The 22097-nt window shown below is 31.2% G+C and overlaps 1 protein-coding gene and 1 long non-coding RNA gene across 4 annotated transcripts in view; both read right to left on the minus strand.

Annotated features, from left to right (window-relative positions):
* The window catches only part of LOC111628280 (zinc finger protein 79-like), a 367779-nt gene that overhangs the window by 155355 nt on the left and 190327 nt on the right, over positions 1 to 22097 (minus strand). The window lies entirely within an intron of this gene.
* Positions 1 to 22097, minus strand: part of LOC111628282 — a 136753-nt gene that overhangs the window by 43243 nt on the left and 71413 nt on the right. For both annotated transcript variants that reach the window (XR_002757150.1, XR_002757151.1), the window contains exon 3: positions 14613 to 14687. This is a non-coding gene — a long non-coding RNA (uncharacterized LOC111628282). The remainder of the gene's footprint in view (positions 1 to 14612; positions 14688 to 22097) is intronic.

Consider the following 22097-nt stretch of genomic DNA (forward strand, 5'->3'; position numbering starts at 1 on the left):
TATGTTATGTAATTTGGTCAAAATAAAATATTTGTTTATTACAGAACTGAATTCGACATTTGTACTCAAAAATTTCTACAAGAAAGTGATGTTAATCAAGATGTTCAAATTTCACTAAAGACTGCAGCTACCAAACATTCAGTTGGGACAGGACAAGATTTTATACGGTGCACCTGTACCAAAAGTTGTGCTACAAATAGGTGCCAGTGTAAAAAAAAATGATTGTCTGTAATTCGAAATGCCACAACAGTACACCCTGTAAAAATAAATAAAATATTTAATCTTTTATTTATGTTACACTGAGAAGCACTTGAATAAATATTGTTCATCTAATTGATTTCCTTTTAATTTTATTCTAACCATTAATATACTTGAATAATAATTTTAAATCAGTTCGGCCTAGGACAAACTAGTTTATCCTAAAGTATTTAGGCCAAACTAGATTGTCCTAAGCTAAACTAGTTTATCCTGACACGCGTAGGACAAACTAGTTTGGCCTGAAATCGGGTTTGGCCGGTAACATATATATATATTAAATAATATATATATACAAAGATACAAAGATATATAAACAAAGATCATTGAAAGAACATGACCATGTTCTTTGAATGATCTTTGTTTCTTCCTTTAGAACTCAAACTTTGATGTTAGATTCATTCATTATTATCTAGACAGTTTTTATCCACTTGGGTGATTTGATTTAGCAGATATTCCTGGGCCTACAAAGAAAGAACTATTCTGTAGTTAGGAAATTTGTTATTACAAATATTATGCAGTTTGATTATCTCACAAATAACGAAGCTTTAAGAATTGAGCCGTTCACGGGCCAAATCGATTAACTTCATTTATAAATCCTTAATATAATCGTTATCTTTACATTTTTCGCGTAACTAATTTTATATATCGTTACATGAAAGCTATGCTTTAATATAACGGTATATAAAGATAGCCTACATTCTACAATGTTTATTTAAATTTAAAGAGTAAAAGGAATTTTAAAAAATAATTTATATTATCAATTTTTATATTTTTTGTTACATGGAGTTAATCGATATGGCAAGTGAGCAGCTCAATTATAACCTGCTTAATACAAAAAATGACGTGAGCCTGATTTTAAACTTAAAAACTGTATATGAAGTATAAGAGCAATCTAAAACAAAGATACGAGAGATACATGAAAATAAAAAGAAAAATATGTAGAACAAAGTTACCAAAACTTAAAATGGCACGGGGAAGAAACTGGGGAAACAAATTAATAATAAAACACGAATTGAATGAAAAATCTTAATGAAAAAAGAAAAAACGACGAAGGAATGAAGAAAGAAGAATTAATTGTCTTATTAACCCCGAAATATCATGATGTCACACGAAAGTTGGAAATCTTGACAGAAATTACAATGGCTGATGCTGAGATTGTTTTTCAGAACTACTACCGAATGGACAGTACTACAACCGTGAATTGGTCTTTCAGTCTAAGGAAGATTTTCTAATTCTAAAATTTTTCACGTGAGCGAAGTTAAGCCATAAGAGTGAAGAGTATTGGCATAATCCAAGAATAATAATCAAGCAAAAATCAAAATCATAACACACGTTTAAAGAGGAAGAAAATTTTAAAAGATATGAAGGAGAAAAACAAGAATCATGAGCCAAACTAGCCGAAGCCTGTATTCTGCATTAAACAAAACAGAAAAAACTAGAGAGTGAATATTTTTGGAAAATAGATTTAGAACCAAATTATTGTGTAACAGAGAAGAAAAGCAGACAAATGAATTTATGTAAGTTAATCTTGATTTCATAAATAACCACATTGGAAGCTGGTCGAGAAAACAGATATATTGTCATGAAGAAAGAATTAATGCGAATCTTATTATTGAGCATAAGAATACTGAGAATAAAGGCAAAGTTAATATTCTCGAAGATATTGATGATGAGAATTTCAATAAAAGAGAAGTGCTTAGCTTGAGACGATCAGAGCAAATAAGAGATCAGAGTGAAAAGAAGTGGCAAATATGGCAAATACTTCAAAATTAAAAGAAAGCGCAAATGTGTAAAGAAAAAAGGACATGAAAATGAGCTATAGAGGAAGAATACAAGTCACTTATAAACTATAAGATATAGATTTAGTTGAGAAAAGACGTTATGGAGACTATCATGATATCTTTGCTAAATCATTATTATGTAAAAGTAAATATAATAAATGAAAAGTTCCGGAAGTCCTCTTAAAAGTAAAGCAAGTATCAAATTATAGTCATAAATGCGGTACAATTGAAAAGTGCCGTATTAGCGAAGTGCTCTAAAGCAAGTATCACACTAATGTACAGTACTTTCATAATTAATTGCATAGGAGAAAAATGTAAAATCCTTAATACCATCAACAGGTTTTAGAAATAAAATCACCGTTATAATTATTTTTTTCCTGCGTTTTAAAACGCTATTTTATTTTGTTAGACGAAAGTAAGAATAGGTTTAAAGTAAAATTTTCCGAAAACTTTTCTCAAAGTTTCTCTTATTATTCATCCAGAAATGAATAAATATTACATCTGATCAACTATCATAGTAATAATACGATAGATAATATAACTTTCAGAATTTATTTAGCCTATACTACTAAAAATATACTTATCGTTGAAGAAAACATGCTTATTTGAATAAAAACTGAATTAATAAAATTCCAGCCACACAATGAATTAGTAAAATCATACTAATATTTGATGTCCAAAGATCAGTGATATCAAAACATCGTTCTCTATACTGAAATTCCAACAAACAAAGCTCGATACACACGATGCGTAGGCAGCCAACATCTATCGCGCTCAAATTACAGATGATGGTAAATGCAATCATCCGCTTCGTTTAAACTTTAAATGATGGCACTTCCTTTTAGCGACCCAAGTGCATATATGCACGACAGTTCCATCCATAGAGAGGATAAAAAAATGTTGAATTTTTATGGCTGTAAATGTGGGGCGAATCAACAATTTGCTTGAAGCATTATTTGACTGACACATATTACAAGACTCATAACGATGCAAAGCGTATATCTGTAAGCGTGGAAACTTTAGCGAAGACGGTCGTATAGTTGATGACAGCTCCATCTAATTTTTGTTGAGTACACAAGTCAGTGAGCACTAGCCCGTGGTCAAGCGCTGTTCTGATTGGTGTAATCTCAGGGAACTAAAGTAACATTTTAGTTTCATCCACTTAATAACTTAGCATCGTGATAACTTTACATGAATTTATTCTGTTAATCAAAATTTATAAAATTTCCGTATCTATATATATAATCGAGACGGATTGATAATAATAATAAGCGCAGAACCCAAACGGTTAGGAGTTGAAAGTTGAAATTTGGTACACAGTTAGGGTACGTCACGAGAACGCACACTAAAAAGGAATTTTTCGAAATTCCTCCCCACGGGGGAGAGGGACAGGATTAGGTCTTAACACTTCCATCAGCAATCGAAGTGTTAAATAACAATGGACATGTCAACAATGGAAGTGTTATGTAACAATGGAATTGTTAAGAGAAAGCGACGTGCAAGACGAAGATGCAGTTTTTTTTCGTTTTTGCGGGAAATCGAACATTTTTTAACCCATCTAAAAATTCTCTAATTAGTCTGGAAACAGGGGGGACCTAATTCTTGCATTCTGTGAAAAAGGGTAAGGTTGACTATAACGTAATAATCTTAATCTTCGCTATCGTTACTTTTGCCCGAGCAATGCCGGGCCTACCTGCTAGTTATTTATAAACTGAATAGTTTGTAAATCCCTGCAGATATAAGTTTTTCAAAGGCTAGTTTAAAGCACAGCCGCTAGCTTCAGTTGGCGCTTTATTATGTGACCTGGGGACCTATACTGAGCTCTTCCGATAACTCAACGAGAGCGATACACGGGACATTCGATAAGTCCCCTTAGCGAAAGGCAGTTAACGAAGCTTAGACAAATCGCTATTCTGTGCTCCACGTTAAGTGGGTTTCGCTACGGGTAGTCGGTCGAGATGCTTCTGGTTCCATGCTATCGATAACTGTTACGCTTTAACCAATAATAGTTTAGTTAACATCATATTTTTGTCACGTGACTGCAACCCGCTATTTTCTAAGCGAAGCGTAGTTTTAGCATTGTCGTGTACCAGCTCTAGTGAAATAATTTTGGTTTAAAATGTCTAAGAAAGGACAACGAAGCCAGCGAACTAAAAGTCGTCAGTTCAGATGCTCGTTAATTTTATGGAAGATAACCCTAAATTGATGTCAGGGAAGTTAGATACTTACTTTACCGTAAAAGATAGCCAGAAATTGTGGCAAGAAATAGCCAACCGTCTGAATTTCGATAGAGTCGGCTCACAAAAAGATCCAGAAAGATGGCGAAAAGTAACTGATAGTCATATATTTAGCCTATATTCAAAGCTATGATTTTAATTTATACATATGCAAATGAGCATATTTCAGAAATAATGTTCATGCTATAACTACTTACATTAAATTTTAACAAGAAAGCAATTACATTATTCATAAATAGTTAAGGTTATTATTTTTAAGCAATCAACAACATAGTTTAACTCTCTCTCTAATTGTTCGTGAAGTAAAATCATTCTTACACCAAAAGACGCCGTGCTGTTTACACTTTCGTTACGTTCCTAACGGCAGCTCGAGGGTGATCGATAACAAAAACTTAGTTATCGCACGTGGCTATCGGAACCAAAAACGGAACATACGGCTCGGAATAGCATTTTCACAGTTGATTAAATGCGAATCACGTGGTTCCAATAGAAACTGGTTTTTATCGTATTCGTTAGCTTAAGATACTACTCAGAATAGGTCCCCTGGGCCGAGTTCAGTAACGCAGAATTCTTGCTAAGTCTAGTTATGCTGCGATGTTAAACTCATTTCATCATTTCTAACTACTGCTTGACTCCTACCACCACTAGAATTCTAGCTACTTCAGTCAGCTTGCTAACTTCTACTAGTGACGTCATTGTTTTTGTTTCGTCGTACGATTTTCAAGATGGCCGCTCGTATTGGACTAAACGTACTTTATTATAACAATCACACAGTTATTCTCTCATTTTAAGTCATTAACTCATTCTAAAATGACTTCGAAATGTAAAATTATCATACGTTCATATAACAGATTCCAAATACATTTTAACGGAAGTTATTAATTGTAATCAACGGAATGGATTTCTAATTGCTTCATTAATTTCATCACGATCTGATGCAGCTTCCATTTGAATAACTGTATTGGTTACTTCGTTCTTTTCGGCCAGTTCGTTTGCGACAATTGTTGCAATCATAATTTTAACTTCGTCCACCATTTTTCCCAATTGTCTAACTAAGAGTAATCGTTCAATGATGCCCAGAACATTCGTAGCTCCGCCCACTAAGCCACTCAGAATTCTAACTTAGGTGTTATGCGTTACTAAACACGACCCTGATTAATATGAGAGCTTCTACACTTACTCCTTAATATGTATGCACTTTTCAGTATGATGGCGCGTGCATTTTAAAATAGTATTTGCGTGATCGACAAACTATTCGATATAATCTTATCAAAGTTAAGAAAAATATCAAAATCCGGAAATTATAAACGTACAGATTATTATGGAAAAATAAAGAGGAGATACTTACTCGAGCAATTAGTCAATTACTTTAAAAGTAATGAAAATTTGTCGAGAACAGGGTTTAAATGATAAGTATGCTTCAATTAAATGAAATATAACTTTTTGTTTAGGAAACGGAGCAAATAAAGTTGAGACTATAGTATCTCAAACACAAATTTATCGGAAATTTGTTTATTTTTAAGACGCTTAGCAATAGATAAATGTAAGATTTTCTCATATGCGCATGCTCACAAACTTCAGCGGTTACTTTTTCGTTAAAAGATGGAGAAGTTCGTATTTGCTCGAGTACGCTTAGTGTAAATGAATATGCTACCGACAACTCGGGTCTGCGTGGGAAACTATGTCGGCTGCTATGCTTCGTGTAAATCAGGCTTCAATCATGTAGCCAGTCCAGTTGTGGATGAACGAATTTTCTGTTTAGAACAAAACAAAAGTTTTTTTGGGGAATATACTAATGTTTCTACCATTTTTAATTATTACGTAATAATTAAAAATTATTAGTATTGGGAATACTTACTCTAAACACTAAGTAAGCTTTTCGCTTGAGTAAGAATGCTTTATAACATTTTACACTAATACGAAAAACTATATCCCTGGAATATTATACCCTTGCTATCTCGTAGTTCTACAGAACAACATATCAACGAGGGACGAATAAGGTCATTGCGTCCTCCCATTTTCTACCCAGTGGACAAAAGATAAGACCAGTCGGAAAATTTGGCTTTTTACAAACAAATCCCTCTATATAATTAGACAATAAGGTAAAATTAAATCATTACGGAATAGTTGTAAAAGAGAACGGTGAGAAATAGTAATTAGTAATTAATCATTTATGATCATGTTGATTTGCAAGCATAAGCGTTTTTCTTGAAAAATTGTTTCACCATCATAATATTCAAATATCTGAGCTTTTTTTTCTATAAAATAGAAATATAGAAAATTATGCTTTTATCTTTTTCTTGATATTATTTTATTAAAATGCAAAAACTCAAATATATGATTGTACAGGAAGATATAATTTAAATTTTAAAGTAACCTTTTTGTATCCAAGATAATCTACTTGAATATTTAAATTTTCGCTCGCAAGAGATGGCTCTCCCCGTTTTGGTCGAATTTGAGTTTGATATATAGTAAAACTACAATTATCTAAATTAATTGGGACATGAATTTCAGGGTATGCGAAATATCCGAATTTGGCCGAGAAACTCTATTTGCGTAAAAACCCTCGGCATAATCATTTTTAATCACGGGGACTATTTGCGTTTCCCTTGGATTACGGTGTAGGACCAGCTCCTAGCAAAGTTTTACCGCGACAATACTGCCACCTAGTGTCGAAAGTAAACACTTTTGCGCGTAAATTGATGAAAAAGCATCGTAGCGTCGTTGATCATAACTACTGTTAAAACTAATCAAAAATTTTACAAGCAGCGAAACAGTGAGAGCTAGAGATAGAATAGAGCAAATGTGCGTAAAAGCTAGTTTCCCTCAATTTTCGTACGATATCATTATGACGTCGAAGTCCACTGACTTTCAATTAGTTGATGGTACCATTTTATGGACGTATTCGCGTCAAAAGTTGAACACTTCTCGACCCGCTTTACGCTCGTTTTTATGCCCTCCTCCATGGTAAAATATAATGGTTGCGTGATTAAAAATAATTACGGCGTGGGTTTTTACGCTAGTGGAGTCTCGGCCTAATAGAATTTTTCTTAAAACAGTCTTTTTTTATAACCAAATGCTTTTTTATTATTATTATTTACGTGTGTATATAATTATGAGCAAATAAAATATTAAATGATGAAATATACTGTACCTATATATGAATATACTTTATTTCCTACATTTGCAAAAATTTTCACATAAAAACAATACATATACTATACATAAATGCCTATTTATTTTTACAAAGTCGAAGGGTAATTCGGGTAATTGGTGATTCAAATAATCAGCGTCCGGATAATTGGTTTATCGTAGTACTACCATTCCAGTAATTCACGGTAAAGCATTCGATACAACTCTCAAGCATTCGCGAGAAAAATGAGTTTAAAATTTTCCGTGTTCTTTATGTACGATGTTATATAAATAGGCTATATTAACAAGGGGAGAGCCAAGTGAGCGTGTAACTGGTGTAGTACGAACAGCTACGCATTAGTAGACTATTAAAAGCTGTATCACATGGTTGCTGGGAAATCAAAACTTGATTTTAAAAAGAAACACAAAGGAACAGAAAAAAGAAAACAAAAAAGCGGCTTAGCCGAGTGCATAGGTGTACGAAAGGCAGCAAATTTAGCATTGCTGCTGAAAACAGGGGAGGATATTCTGCACGAATTTGTATCCAAAATTCCAAGCTTTAATAGTTTCTTAGAATTACTTTGGAATAAAAGAAGTAAATACTGCAGTGTAAATAGCATATCTGCATTTATTTCTTCTGTATTAACAAAGTTGTATGTACGAAAAAATAAGAAATAAATAAAAAAAGCTAAATACGAAAACTTTATCTTTCTTATTTCACTTCAATACGATATTCGGTTATACATCAATTTCGTTTTTATTATTTTCTGAAGGAAATTTTGCATAATTTGGCGGCTCCCCGGTAAACTTCTTATGGATCCCCAGGAGGCCGCGGCTTAAGAAACACTGCTATATTGTATGATGCATATTCCAATCTTANAACGTGTTCGCTGACGTAATCCTCAGTACAAGTCATCTGATGTAAGGGACTATACTACAGATAACATAACAATGAACGAGCGTTAAAAGTCGAAACGAAGAGAGTATGGATCTGAATATAGCACATAGAAAATGGTACTGTTACAAAAGTCGTTCGAATTATCGACCCATCACATTCAATGCATGCATTGCGTCTTCTCTGATCCACCTTCTCAAATATCCTAGGCATCTCTCGAACCATATACACTACCGCAAGAATTCTTTAACAGAATTTCTGGGTCATTCACCGGCATATAATAAGCGAGGCTTTTGATATGCCACCAAAAGAAATTTACATTAAACGACCTGTAATGGATCAGGATTTCATCAAAGAACAGAAATTCCCTTGTAAACAGAATATTTCTTGTAAATCAGAAACAACGAAACTAATTTTTTTACAACAATCGATGGATTAAATGTAGTGTTTAGCGAAAAAAAAAATCTCTTCTGCGAACAGAATTAACCAGGTTCATCAGATTATCGAAATTGTTTAAATTTAACGTCTTACCTTCAAAAACTTAAAACATGCTAAGGTTTATTGATATATAATTTTTAAAACAGCTTTCATAGAAGATTTATTCTATTCAGTAAATAATTTTGTGAATCTAAATTAATAAATGTTAATATTTATCAAATTATATATAAAGAGTCAATTAAATTCTTTAAGTTACACCATTCTAGAACCTGAAGATTTTACATGATCGAAAACTTTCGTCCGTTAATAAACGTTCCATTTACTGGATTTAACGTTTTTGGTAATAATTTGAGTTACACCTTTTATTTTTTTAAAATTTCATTGACAAAGAAATTAAAATTAAAATCAAATGATTTTAATATTAATTTCTTTTCCATTTAGTACACTATTCTAAACTTATATACGATCATTTGATAATATGATATAAATTATAATCACTTCAATAGATGGAAACGTCATATCTTTAATGTACTATAATTAGACTGATATTTTCTATTTCTCCAGCAGTTATAGGACCACATAGTATAATTCATTTAATGAATTATACTAAGTGGGATAATTAAATAAACTGAAATACAATCAATAAACCGTTGATTTCTTTAGAGCAAATATTTCCTGACCAACAAAACGATAACAAGTTTATATAAAATTTTTAAAAATATATTATCAAATATAGTGCTATATATTATATTAACATAGGCCTATTATCTTACTCTGAGNATAATTTTTGTAACTGACAATCAATGAGACGGATGAGCTTGATAATCCTTAGGAAGATTAGCAATATTCGGTTCAAAATTTGTAAGTTTTAGTCTTTTCATCCACTCCCCAATCGATCCCTGGGGGTCGATATAGACCACTTTGGCGACCCCAAATCAGCTGCATCTATACTATAGATGCAACTGATTTGTTTCAAAATGCGCTATAATCATAAAAATGTACTTCAGAAACTATCGAAAAATTGCTTCTTGAGGCAATTACTGTTGTTCGTTAATTGGATATCAATCCCAAACAACAATTTATAATAATTCCTTGCAAATAAATTTTGTCGAGAAAATTGGATAAACAATCCGACACTACAAACAGAACACACTTTTGATTCATTTATATACCTAACCCATATAGCATTTTATACGCCTGTGTAACGCCAAATAATGTCACTTGATCTGACTGAGGCATTGATAGGTTTCTTTCTCAATTAAACATAACTGTTTTACAGGCAGTATTATGCATTGTAGCTAGAGGTAAAAATAATTTCCATATATTCCAACCTTGGCGATAAAACCGTCAATTCCATTTTGAAAACATCACAACTAAGAAAGCTGATACTGACATTTGTGAATTGTGCGTGCAAGATAGTTAAAACATCTCCAGTAATTGTCGCAAGTAACGAACGCTTATTCAGAGATCTGAGAAGGATTAAAAATTACATAACATCAACGATGACAGATTCAACATTAATGCCTTCGTTACTGGTATGTGGAAAAAAACTTAATAGATGCCATCGATTTAAAAATGACCAGCAAGTGGAGTAATGTGAATTTCGAAAATAAAAATAATAATTTTTGAAGGATCAATTGCTACTGTTTGCTGCTGTGTTGTTTGCGCTCAAATATAGATAACGAATTGTTCACACACGTAACAAAACCTATCATGTCCCAGCCCCGTTCCATGATAAACATTTTCAATGCTGCATATTTTCACTACTTTGAATGTCATGTCGATGATAAAAAAACTGGGCTCCACACGTGTGTTGTATCACATATTACGTTATGGTTTGAAATAGATAAATTACAAGGGAAAAAATCCCGCAACGAGTTCCATAACTTTCCCGGCAAAAAAAAAAATTGAAATTGTGTGTGGTATTACTAATAAAGTCAAGCTATCATTACCTTACTACTCAATATGCTATAGATGAATTCCTTAGATATAACAAACTTTGAAAATGTATACAAAAATAACTTTAGTAGTAGACTACTAGGCTAAACTGTGAAAGTGAAAAATTTGAAGTCATCATAAAAAATTGCTACATGCTACACGCATGTAGCAATTTTTTATGATGACTTCAAATTTTTTTTCGCTTTTCAAAGTTATTTCTGAAATAAGCGCCTGAAAATTGATAAAGAAGAAAAAAGTCACCAATGTGGAAAAGTAACCAAAACAATGCTCGTATAAAAATTTTAAAAACATCGCAATGTGTTATTAGTGCTTAAAGATATCTTTTATACATTCATATTGTTTATTAGCTCTTAGCTCGTACATTATTTTTCTTTCAATTCTTGGTACCTGAAAGAAACGAAAATAAGAAAGAATGGGACGAAAATAAAATGAAGAAAACTTTACAATACATAGTATCTTCTAATTGGATTAATTTCGTGTTATTTTTAATAATTTAGATAACATATATTTCAAATAAAATGTATTCCATATTTGTGCCTTAGTTTTCTCACATAAAGTAAAGCACTTTTGAAAAAATATATTTTAAAATATATTTGTATACATATGTCATTTAACCACTACCTTCCATTAAAGTAAAGTATTGTCTTTGCTTCACAACGAATCATATTTTCAAAATGCGGTATATATTTTACCAGAGGTTGAAAAGAAAATGGTATTCCATATTTGTAGCACTTCCTCCATATATTTTATTTGAAAGAATATAAATTGATACGGCCAATAGAGAAATGTTCATATTGAATTACATCGCAGCGACAAATGTTTTCTCCATATAAATCAATAAAGAATGCTCGTTGTTTGTTCACAAAAAAAAAAATTCAAATAAAAATAGTTTTCTGCTAAATACAGCACAAACAATTTATATAACAGTCTGTTAAATCTTTTGATAGTTTTTGTTAAAAAAAAGTAATAAATATCAAATTGTTCTTATCAAAAATAAATATCTACTAACAGAATTTTGATTTATGATTTCATTAGAATGAAAAATAAATAAATAAAACAAAAACATTTATAAGGGAAAATAATAATTATTATATAATGTATTAATGACTTAATATCTCAAGATAGAGAGACGAGAGATAAAATTTTAAAAACTACAAGGATTGCTTGGGCTCAAAAAATTCATGACAGGAAGATATAATTTGCAATCATTGAGACTTTCATCTAGCAGTGGATTGATAATACTTGAATATGATTATGATGAATTGATTTTTGTTGCTTTGACCTTGTTAAAAAAAGCTCCCATATTAAAAAAATGTGACAAAAATTAATAATAGCTGCAATATTAATATTACACTAAGTGACGAATATATGAAAGGTAAATTATAAGCAATCAACAGAAACCGAACTATTTATGTCTAACTACTATACTTTCTTACAGACATGGAAAGACAATCTTCACTGCCGCGTATTTAATCACAGCCGTTTTCAATAAAAGTACAGTACATATAAAAAGCCTAAAAATATACTTACACTGTCATTTATTTCGTGCGAAATAGCGCTAGGCTTAAAACGATGAAAAAGTAGAGACAAATAGAAAAAAGTCCGGGAAGCACCCTTAAGATTAAGACAAGAGCTAACAATAATAAATATGAATATAACTGAAAATCGTTGTATTAGAGAAACATTTTAAAGCAAGATACCAAATTTTCAAGAATGCTTTTTTGCATATAATTTGGTTTTCCTTATTCATTTTTATTAAATACTGTCAATATTGAAAGTATTCAAATAATTTTATTTATTTATTTATTCTCATCCTTTTGTAGAAACAAGCATTAGTTATGAACATCCTAAATATTACTTTCCCAATATTTACGAATAAGCATAATGTATGCAGATCTGCGAAATTCTCATTTTATTACAGGCAGAAAAAATTCCTTTTATATTTAAATCAGTTATGATATTAAATTTAAAATGCCATTAATAAAACGCCGTTAAGAAATTACAAAAATCTATAATTATATTTCAAATCATTTAAAATTTTGATTCACATTCGACTAAAAATTCATAACTTGCTATATTTTCTAAGTAAAGCCCGGATTTTACTAACATTGCAAATTTTCTTTACTAACAGATAGATCGTTCAAATTATGTATTTGCCAGATTGCCATCTTAGGTTCGAAATCCGAAGTAGACAATTTAGTGTTAAATTAAAGTTAAAGTGCAATTTAGTGTAATTTGTCTCGTTATTGCAACTATTGTGCAATTATTAGCATTTGATCATTTTTAGTTACTTTTCAATGTCCTTGCTTTATATTTTCGATTATGCACTTCTACTACTGTAAGTCCGATAAGTTTCCTTCATGCTAATTTTTTATCATTCAGCACTGTACGTATAAAAGGGTAAATTATGCAGAATGCTTTCCTTTATCCAAATCTTTTAGAAATGTATATTTTACAGCTGGCATTAATTAGCAGGCGCTGGTTCTAAAAGGTTGAAGCAGTCTTTGCTCACCCAATGTAATGTACTGTACTGTACCTGTAGCAGCAAACAGAATAAGCATTACGAAGACTTGTGCTATTCATTCATAGCTGCGGACATTCTTATCCAGAAATCAGAAAACGAAACTCTCCCCTCAATTCTTGGAGAAATCTACTTAAAATATGTGACTCCTGACGAAAGCATCTTGAGAAAACTGCATTTACCTAGGTATTATGAGGAAACTATGCAAACAATTAGAATCCGTCTGGAAAACAGCTACTATTACATAATGAATGATAAAATAACAGACACGAAATGTGTAAATAAGCTGTACAGCTGTAAGCGTGATCTTGTGAAAAAATATCTTTTTCTGAATATGTGAGTTAAACTGTTTTGTTTTAAATCTCGTTTTGATTGGTATTTTTAAAGTATAACATGCCATATTTAACTAGCAATATAATCGAAAAGATAAATTTTGAGACTAAATAAAGATTTGTAAATGAAAATCTATAATTGATTTTTTTCAGGTGATTGGTCTCACACACCATTTCGTAACTGCTAAATGTATACTTCATTGAACGAAAACAATATTTATCTTAATTATTTGTTACAGAAAATAAAATATGAGAGCAAACTGCTTCTTCTATTGGGTGCAACACCATACATGCAAAAAGCGGTAGGAACATTTCAGGTCTTCCTCCCAAATATGACACGTTACCTGTGTAATACATGGATTACATCAGGGATGCGCAACCTGCGGCCCTCAGGCCGCATAATATTTTTTGCGGCCCTCGTCGCATAAAATATGAATAAATATATCAATTTCCCAGCTTAAGAAAGTATGCAGCAAAAATTCAAACAAGAAACCGTCTAACAGACGCATCGAAACTAATTTAAAGCTAGCGGTGACTAATATTTAATCAAATAATTTCCAAGTTTCAAACCAAAAAATTTATAAATGTATCTTATTGTTAATTTTAATAAAATAACTGTTGACGTCTGCATTTTATTTTTTCAGCAGGATTTCCAACCTCCAAAAGATTGACAGATTAATTTTAGAGTAAAATCTGCATTTTACAATTATTCTTTCTAAACTCCTGCATTTATATACTCCTTTTCTCCAATTAGGAAACTGAAAACGTAATTTTTAGTTTTTGTTATAGCAATTTTCGCTGATTTTTTAGTGCAATGAAACGCGAATTTATTTATAAGCTTTAGAGTTACTAAATATTTATAGTTTCTAATAATTTCTTGTTAAGTTTGCGAAGCTTATTAGAAAACTTTATTAATTTACACGATTTCTCTGAATCTAGGATAAGTAAATAAATACGAGTATGAGTATGACGATAAATAATTTTTTTAATATTTGCATAGTTTCCAAAATGGCCCTTTTTAAACAAATTTTTAAATTTTATAAAATTTTAATAACTTACCATTATAAACAGTAAACATTTTCATCCCAAATCATGAATAATCAGTTTACTCTTCTTAAATTTTTCATAAGGAAACTAATATTTATGAAAGAAAATAATACAAAATGTAATGCTTTAAAGATTTAGAAAACGATTATTAATTATAAAATAATTTTATATTTAAAACTTTTAGATATTCAAGTGATAAATGATTACACTTTATTATAGACTGATTTCTTAACGATTGAAAACAATTATTGTACCGGTAAATATTTCCCTAAAGTATAAATCTAACAAGACCAAATTTCATTTAAAAATACTGTACTTTCCTTAAAAACTAATCCTTACATAATCAAGATACATATCATGTATTGATGAAATATCCGGTTCAAAATCAGAGAACTAAATTTTTTGAAGAAAATGTAAATTATAGAGCTTGAACTCTATTTAAAAGCTAAAGTAAATCCACTTTTTATAGTATAAACCAAATCCAGATTAAACTAAATGTACTAAATGTAATCAATAATGAAAAAACCGCAATATAAAAATATTTCTTATTCAACAATTTGTTTATCAATAGTTTGCGTTTATTATTATTTTTAATTTAAGCTAGAAATTGTTCCAAAATTAAAGGTTTTTAGTAGAAAATCATTTTCGAAATAATAAAAATTTATATTATTAGACTACCAAATCTATTTAATTNTTGTTATTATAACATTTATTTGCTATGCATTTTAAACATTTTTATATTCATTGTAATTCAAAATTTTAAGCCTTTTATAATTTTCAGATAGGCACGGCAAGACTACACAAGAACAAATTCACCTTTGCATAAGTTGAATTATTTGTGTAGCAAAATGAACGAGTTGAGAGTGTTACGCAGTAAAACCTTTTCGCTTACTATAATTGTAATTGATCGTTGAACGGATTCATATCACTTCATACCTTCAAATAGATCATGCTGTTATACTAAAAGTTCAAAACTAGTTTTCTATGTACTCGACATCCGTTGCTGATATTGAAAATATTGCAAAATACAAATCATTATAAAGTGAAAAATAATTTAAAATTTTTTCTTGCAGAACAAATAAATGTTATAATTACAAAATACTGGTTTTATTTTGTTAAAAATAAAAGTACTATAAATGAAAAGAAGTACGATGTACTAACAATCCTTTTGAACGCCTTTAGAGAAGAAACATCTAAAAAAATAAGATTCGAACTTGTAACAGAGTACCCTTTAACAACTGCATAGCCAAATGGATAAACATATTACCATATAATACGGTACTGTACATAAATAAGAAAGAAAATTTCAATCTCATTTTTTCTTGCGAATGCATGAGAATTGCATTGTATGGCTTCACCACAATTACTGGAATGATAATACTGCTAGATTTTAATTAATCCTCTAGAATAGTGTTTTTCAACCTGTGGGTCGCGACCCCCGGGGGGGTCGCAAAGCCTTACACGGAGGTCGCGGGTAAAAGAAAAAGACAAGTGTTTGTAGGTCCTACACTACAATTTCAGTGAGAAGGCTTTGCGTTTTTATTTTAAAGTACAATTGGTTTTTCGATCGATTTTTAGGTCTCAACAGAAAGAAAATTAAATACGTAGTTTTTAAAATCACTGATATAGTTTAAATATGGCCTGGGGGGTCGCCAGAACTTTTTTAACTTGTATAGGGGTCGAGTATTCAAGAAGGTTGAAAAACACTGCTCTACAATAACTCGAAAACTGACATACATATCCTATAAAAAAGTTATTAAAGAAAAAATGTTAAATTTCTGGGAAAGCCTAACATTCTTTCTTTAATAATTTTTCTATAGGCTAGGGCTACATGTTTCATTAAAGATGGTGCTAAACAATTGATAAGAACGGATTTAAGTCCATTTTCCTAAATGGGAATCCCCATTTTTTTTAATTGTTTATTATGATTCTACATCAAAAGCAAACAAACTTTTATCTAAAATATTTTTTCCAGAGATGCACTTACCAGTTTTGTGTGTTTGAGGTTTTAAGAGGCTGCCATACTATTCACGCATAAATCTGTGGACATTTGTGAAGTTAGTTGTAAAAAGGAAGAAACATTACTTTAAAAATTAATAGAAAACTATCAACATCTGATAGAATAATTATTTTTCTTCAATAACGAACTGATACAAAACTATTGCCTGACATGTTAAAGCTGTCAAACTCGTTGATGTTTTTTTTTCCGATAAATTTCGCAGATAGCCACAGATTCACGCGTGCAGGATACACCGTCTGATAAGTGCATCATTAAAAAAAACTGTTTCAAGTTAAAAGTTTGTTAGTTTTTGATGTATAATCACGATATGCAATAAAAAGGGGGTTCCCACTTAAGAAGCTAATATAGCCACTTGTTACTAACATACGAAAAATAATATATCAGTTTCGATATCAATCAAAGAGTAGGTCGACAGTATATGACAGTATATATCAGATCTGTCAAAAGGTCGTATGTAATTTTTCGTGCTCTTGAAGATCGTAAATTCAACACGGGATGAGAAAACTGACAGAAAACCATTTTGTCTAAAAAAGATTTTAACGTTTCATTTTATTGTTTCTCTGAAAGTCATAAAAATAATTCTATATAAGTCACGAGACTGGACTCCGAAAAAAATTAAATGTATAGATCAGAGGTCGCCAAACATTTTTGGTTGTCGACTCCCTACAACTTTTCGAAACCTCACATCGACCCCCACAAAAGTTTGTGTTACAAGCAAAAAAAGCTCTTACTATTTTATTATATATCTTTTAATTTTACATTTTTAATTTATTGTAAATATATTGTTAATAATTTTTGTAACTGACAATCAATGAGACGGATGAGCTTGATAATCCTTAGGAAGATTAGCAATATTCGGTTCAAAATTTGTAAGTTTTAGTCTTTTCATCCACTCCCCAATCGATCCCTGGGGGTCGATATAGACCACTTTGGCGACCCCAAATCAGCTGCATCTATACTATAGATGCAACTGATTTGTTTCAAAATGCGCTATAATCATAAAAATGTACTTCAGAAACTATCGAAAAATTGCTTCTTGAGGCAATTACTGTTGTTCGTTAATTGGATATCAATCCCAAACAACAATTTATAATAATTCCTTGCAAATAAATTTTGTCGAGAAAATTGGATAAACAATCCGACACTACAAACAGAACACACTTTTGATTCATTTATATACCTAACCCATATAGCATTTTATACGCCTGTGTAACGCCAAATAATGTCACTTGATCTGACTGAGGCATTGATAGGTTTCTTTCTCAATTAAACATAACTGTTTTACAGGCAGTATTATGCATTGTAGCTAGAGGTAAAAATAATTTCCATATATTCCAACCTTGGCGATAAAACCGTCAATTCCATTTTGAAAACATCACAACTAAGAAAGCTGATACTGACATTTGTGAATTGTGCGTGCAAGATAGTTAAAACATCTCCAGTAATTGTCGCAAGTAACGAACGCTTATTCAGAGATCTGAGAAGGATTAAAAATTACATAACATCAACGATGACAGATTCAACATTAATGCCTTCGTTACTGGTATGTGGAAAAAAACTTAATAGATGCCATCGATTTAAAAATGACCAGCAAGTGGAGTAATGTGAATTTCGAAAATAAAAATAATAATTTTTGAAGGATCAATTGCTACTGTTTGCTGCTGTGTTGTTTGCGCTCAAATATAGATAACGAATTGTTCACACACGTAACAAAACCTATCATGTCCCAGCCCCGTTCCATGATAAACATTTTCAATGCTGCATATTTTCACTACTTTGAATGTCATGTCGATGATAAAAAAACTGGGCTCCACACGTGTGTTGTATCACATATTACGTTATGGTTTGAAATAGATAAATTACAAGGGAAAAAATCCCGCAACGAGTTCCATAACTTTCCCGGCAAAAAAAAAAATTGAAATTGTGTGTGGTATTACTAATAAAGTCAAGCTATCATTACCTTACTACTCAATATGCTATAGATGAATTCCTTAGATATAACAAACTTTGAAAATGTATACAAAAATAACTTTAGTAGTAGACTACTAGGCTAAACTGTGAAAGTGAAAAATTTGAAGTCATCATAAAAAATTGCTACATGCTACACGCATGTAGCAATTTTTTATGATGACTTCAAATTTTTCACTTTCACAGTTTAGCCTAGTAGTCTACTACTAAAGTTATTTTTGTATACATTTTCAAAGTTTGTTATATCTAAGGAATTCATCTATAGCATATTGAGTAGTAAGGTAATGATAGCTTGACTTTATTAGTAATACCACACACAATTTCAATTTTTTTTTGCCGGGAAAGTTATGGAACTCGTTGCGGGATTTTTTCCCTTGTAATTTATCTATTTCAAACCATAACGTAATATGTGATACAACACACGTGTGGAGCCCAGTTTTTTTATCATCGACATGACATTCAAAGTAGTGAAAATATGCAGCATTGAAAATGTTTATCATGGAACGGGGCTGGGACATGATAGGTTTTGTTACGTGTGTGAACAATTCGTTATCTATATTTGAGCGCAAACAACACAGCAGCAAACAGTAGCAATTGATCCTTCAAAAATTATTATTTTTATTTTCGAAATTCACATTACTCCACTTGCTGGTCATTTTTAAATCGATGGCATCTATTAAGTTTTTTTCCACATACCAGTAACGAAGGCATTAATGTTGAATCTGTCATCGTTGATGTTATGTAATTTTTAATCCTTCTCAGATCTCTGAATAAGCGTTCGTTACTTGCGACAATTACTGGAGATGTTTTAACTATCTTGCACGCACAATTCACAAATGTCAGTATCAGCTTTCTTAGTTGTGATGTTTTCAAAATGGAATTGACGGTTTTATCGCCAAGGTTGGAATATATGGAAATTATTTTTACCTCTAGCTACAATGCATAATACTGCCTGTAAAACAGTTATGTTTAATTGAGAAAGAAACCTATCAATGCCTCAGTCAGATCAAGTGACATTATTTGGCGATACACAGGCGTATAAAATGCTATATGGGTTAGGTATATAAATGAATCAAAAGTGTGTTCTGTTTGTAGTGTCGGATTGTTTATCCAATTTTCTCGACAAAATTTATTTGCAAGGAATTATTATAAATTGTTGTTTGGGATTGATATCCAATTAACGAACAACAGTAATTGCCTCAAGAAGCAATTTTTCGATAGTTTCTGAAGTACATTTTTATGATTATAGCGCATTTTGAAACAAATCAGTTGCATCTATAGTATAGATGCAGCTGATTTGGGGTCGCCAAAGTGGTCTATATCGACCCCCAGGGATCGATTGGGGAGTGGATGAAAAGACTAAAACTTACAAATTTTGAACCGAATATTGCTAATCTTCCTAAGGATTATCAAGCTCATCCGTCTCATTGATTGTCAGTTACAAAAATTATTAACAATATATTTACAATAAATTAAAAATGTAAAATTAAAAGATATATAATAAAATAGTAAGAGCTTTTTTTGCTTGTAACACAAACTTTTGTGGGGGTCGATGTGAGGTTTCGAAAAGTTGTAGGGAGTCGACAACCAAAAATGTTTGGCGACCTCTGATCTATACATTTAATTTTTTTCGGAGTCCAGTCTCGTGACTTATATAGAATTATTTTTATGACTTTCAGAGAAACAATAAAATGAAACGTTAAAATCTTTTTTAGACAAAATGGTTTTCTGTCAGTTTTCTCATCCCGTGTTGAATTTACGATCTTCAAGAGCACGAAAAATTACATACGACCTTTTGACAGATCTGATATATACTGTCATATACTGTCGACCTACTCTTTGATTGATATCGAAACTGATATATTATTTTTCGTATGTTAGTAACAAGTGGCTATATTAGCTTCTTAAGTGGGAACCCCCTTTTTATTGCATATCGTGATTATACATCAAAAACTAACAAACTTTTAACTTGAAACAGTTTTTTTAATGATGCACTTATCAGACGGTGTATCCTGCACGCGTGAATCTGTGGCTATCTGCGAAATTTATCGGAAAAAAAAACATCAACGAGTTTGACAGCTTTAACATGTCAGGCAATAGTTTTGTATCAGTTCGTTATTGAAGAAAAATAATTATTCTATCAGATGTTGATAGTTTTCTATTAATTTTTAAAGTAATGTTTCTTCCTTTTTACAACTAACTTCACAAATGTCCACAGATTTATGCGTGAATAGTATGGCAGCCTCTTAAAACCTCAAACACACAAAACTGGTAAGTGCATCTCTGGAAAAAATATTTTAGATAAAAGTTTGTTTGCTTTTGATGTAGAATCATAATAAACAATTAAAAAAAATGGTGATTCCCATTTAGGAAAATGGACTTAAATCCGTTCTTATCAATTGTTTAGCACCATCTTTAATGAAACATGTAGCCATAGCCTATAGAAAAATTATTAAAGAAAGAATGTTAGGCTTTCCCAGAAATTTAACATTTTTTCTTTAATAACTTTTTTATAGGATATGTATGTCAGTTTTCGAGTTATTGTAGAGCAGTGTTTTTCAACCTTCTTGAATACTCGACCCCTATACAAGTTAAAAAAGTTCTGGCGACCCCCCAGGCCATATTAAAACTATATCAGTGATTTTAAAAACTACGTATTTAATTTTCTTTCTGTTGAGACCTAAAAATCGATCGAAAAACCAATTGTACTTTAAAATAAAAACGCAAAGCCTTCTCACTGAAATTGTAGTGTAGGACCTACAAACACCTGTCTTTTTCTTTTACCCGCGACCTCCGTGTAAGGCTTTGCGACCCCCCCGGGGGTCGCGACCCACAGGTTGAAAAACACTATTCTAGAGGATTAATTAAAATCTAGCAGTATTATCATTCCAGTAATTGTGGTGAAGCCATACAATGCAATTCTCATGCATTCGCAAGAAAAAATGAGATTGAAATTTTCTTTCTTATTTATGTACAGTACCGTATTATATGGTAATATGTTTATCCATTTGGCTATGCAGTTGTTAAAGGGTACTCTGTTACAAGTTCGAATCTTATTTTTTTAGATGTTTCTTCTCTAAAGGCGTTCAAAAGGATTGTTAGTACATCGTACTTCTTTTCATTTATAGTACTTTTATTTTTAACAAAATAAAACCAGTATTTTGTAATTATAACATTTATTTGTTCTGCAAGAAAAAATTTTAAATTATTTTTCACTTTATAATGATTTGTATTTTGCAATATTTTCAATATCAGCAACGGATGTCGAGTACATAGAAAACTAGTTTTGAACTTTTAGTATAACAGCATGATCTATTTGAAGGTATGAAGTGATATGAATCCGTTCAACGATCAATTACAATTATAATAAGCGAAAAGGTTTTACTGCGTAACACTCTCAACTCGTTCATTTTGCTACACAAATAATTCAACTTATGCAAAGGTGAATTTGTTCTTGTGTAGTCTTGCCGTGCCTATCTGAAAATTATAAAAGGCTTAAAATTTTGAAT

Source organism: Centruroides sculpturatus, unplaced genomic scaffold (genome assembly GCF_000671375.1).
Source record: "Centruroides sculpturatus isolate CEXI.00-Female unplaced genomic scaffold, Cexi_2.0 scaffold544, whole genome shotgun sequence".
NCBI lineage: Eukaryota > Metazoa > Arthropoda > Arachnida > Scorpiones > Buthidae > Centruroides > Centruroides sculpturatus.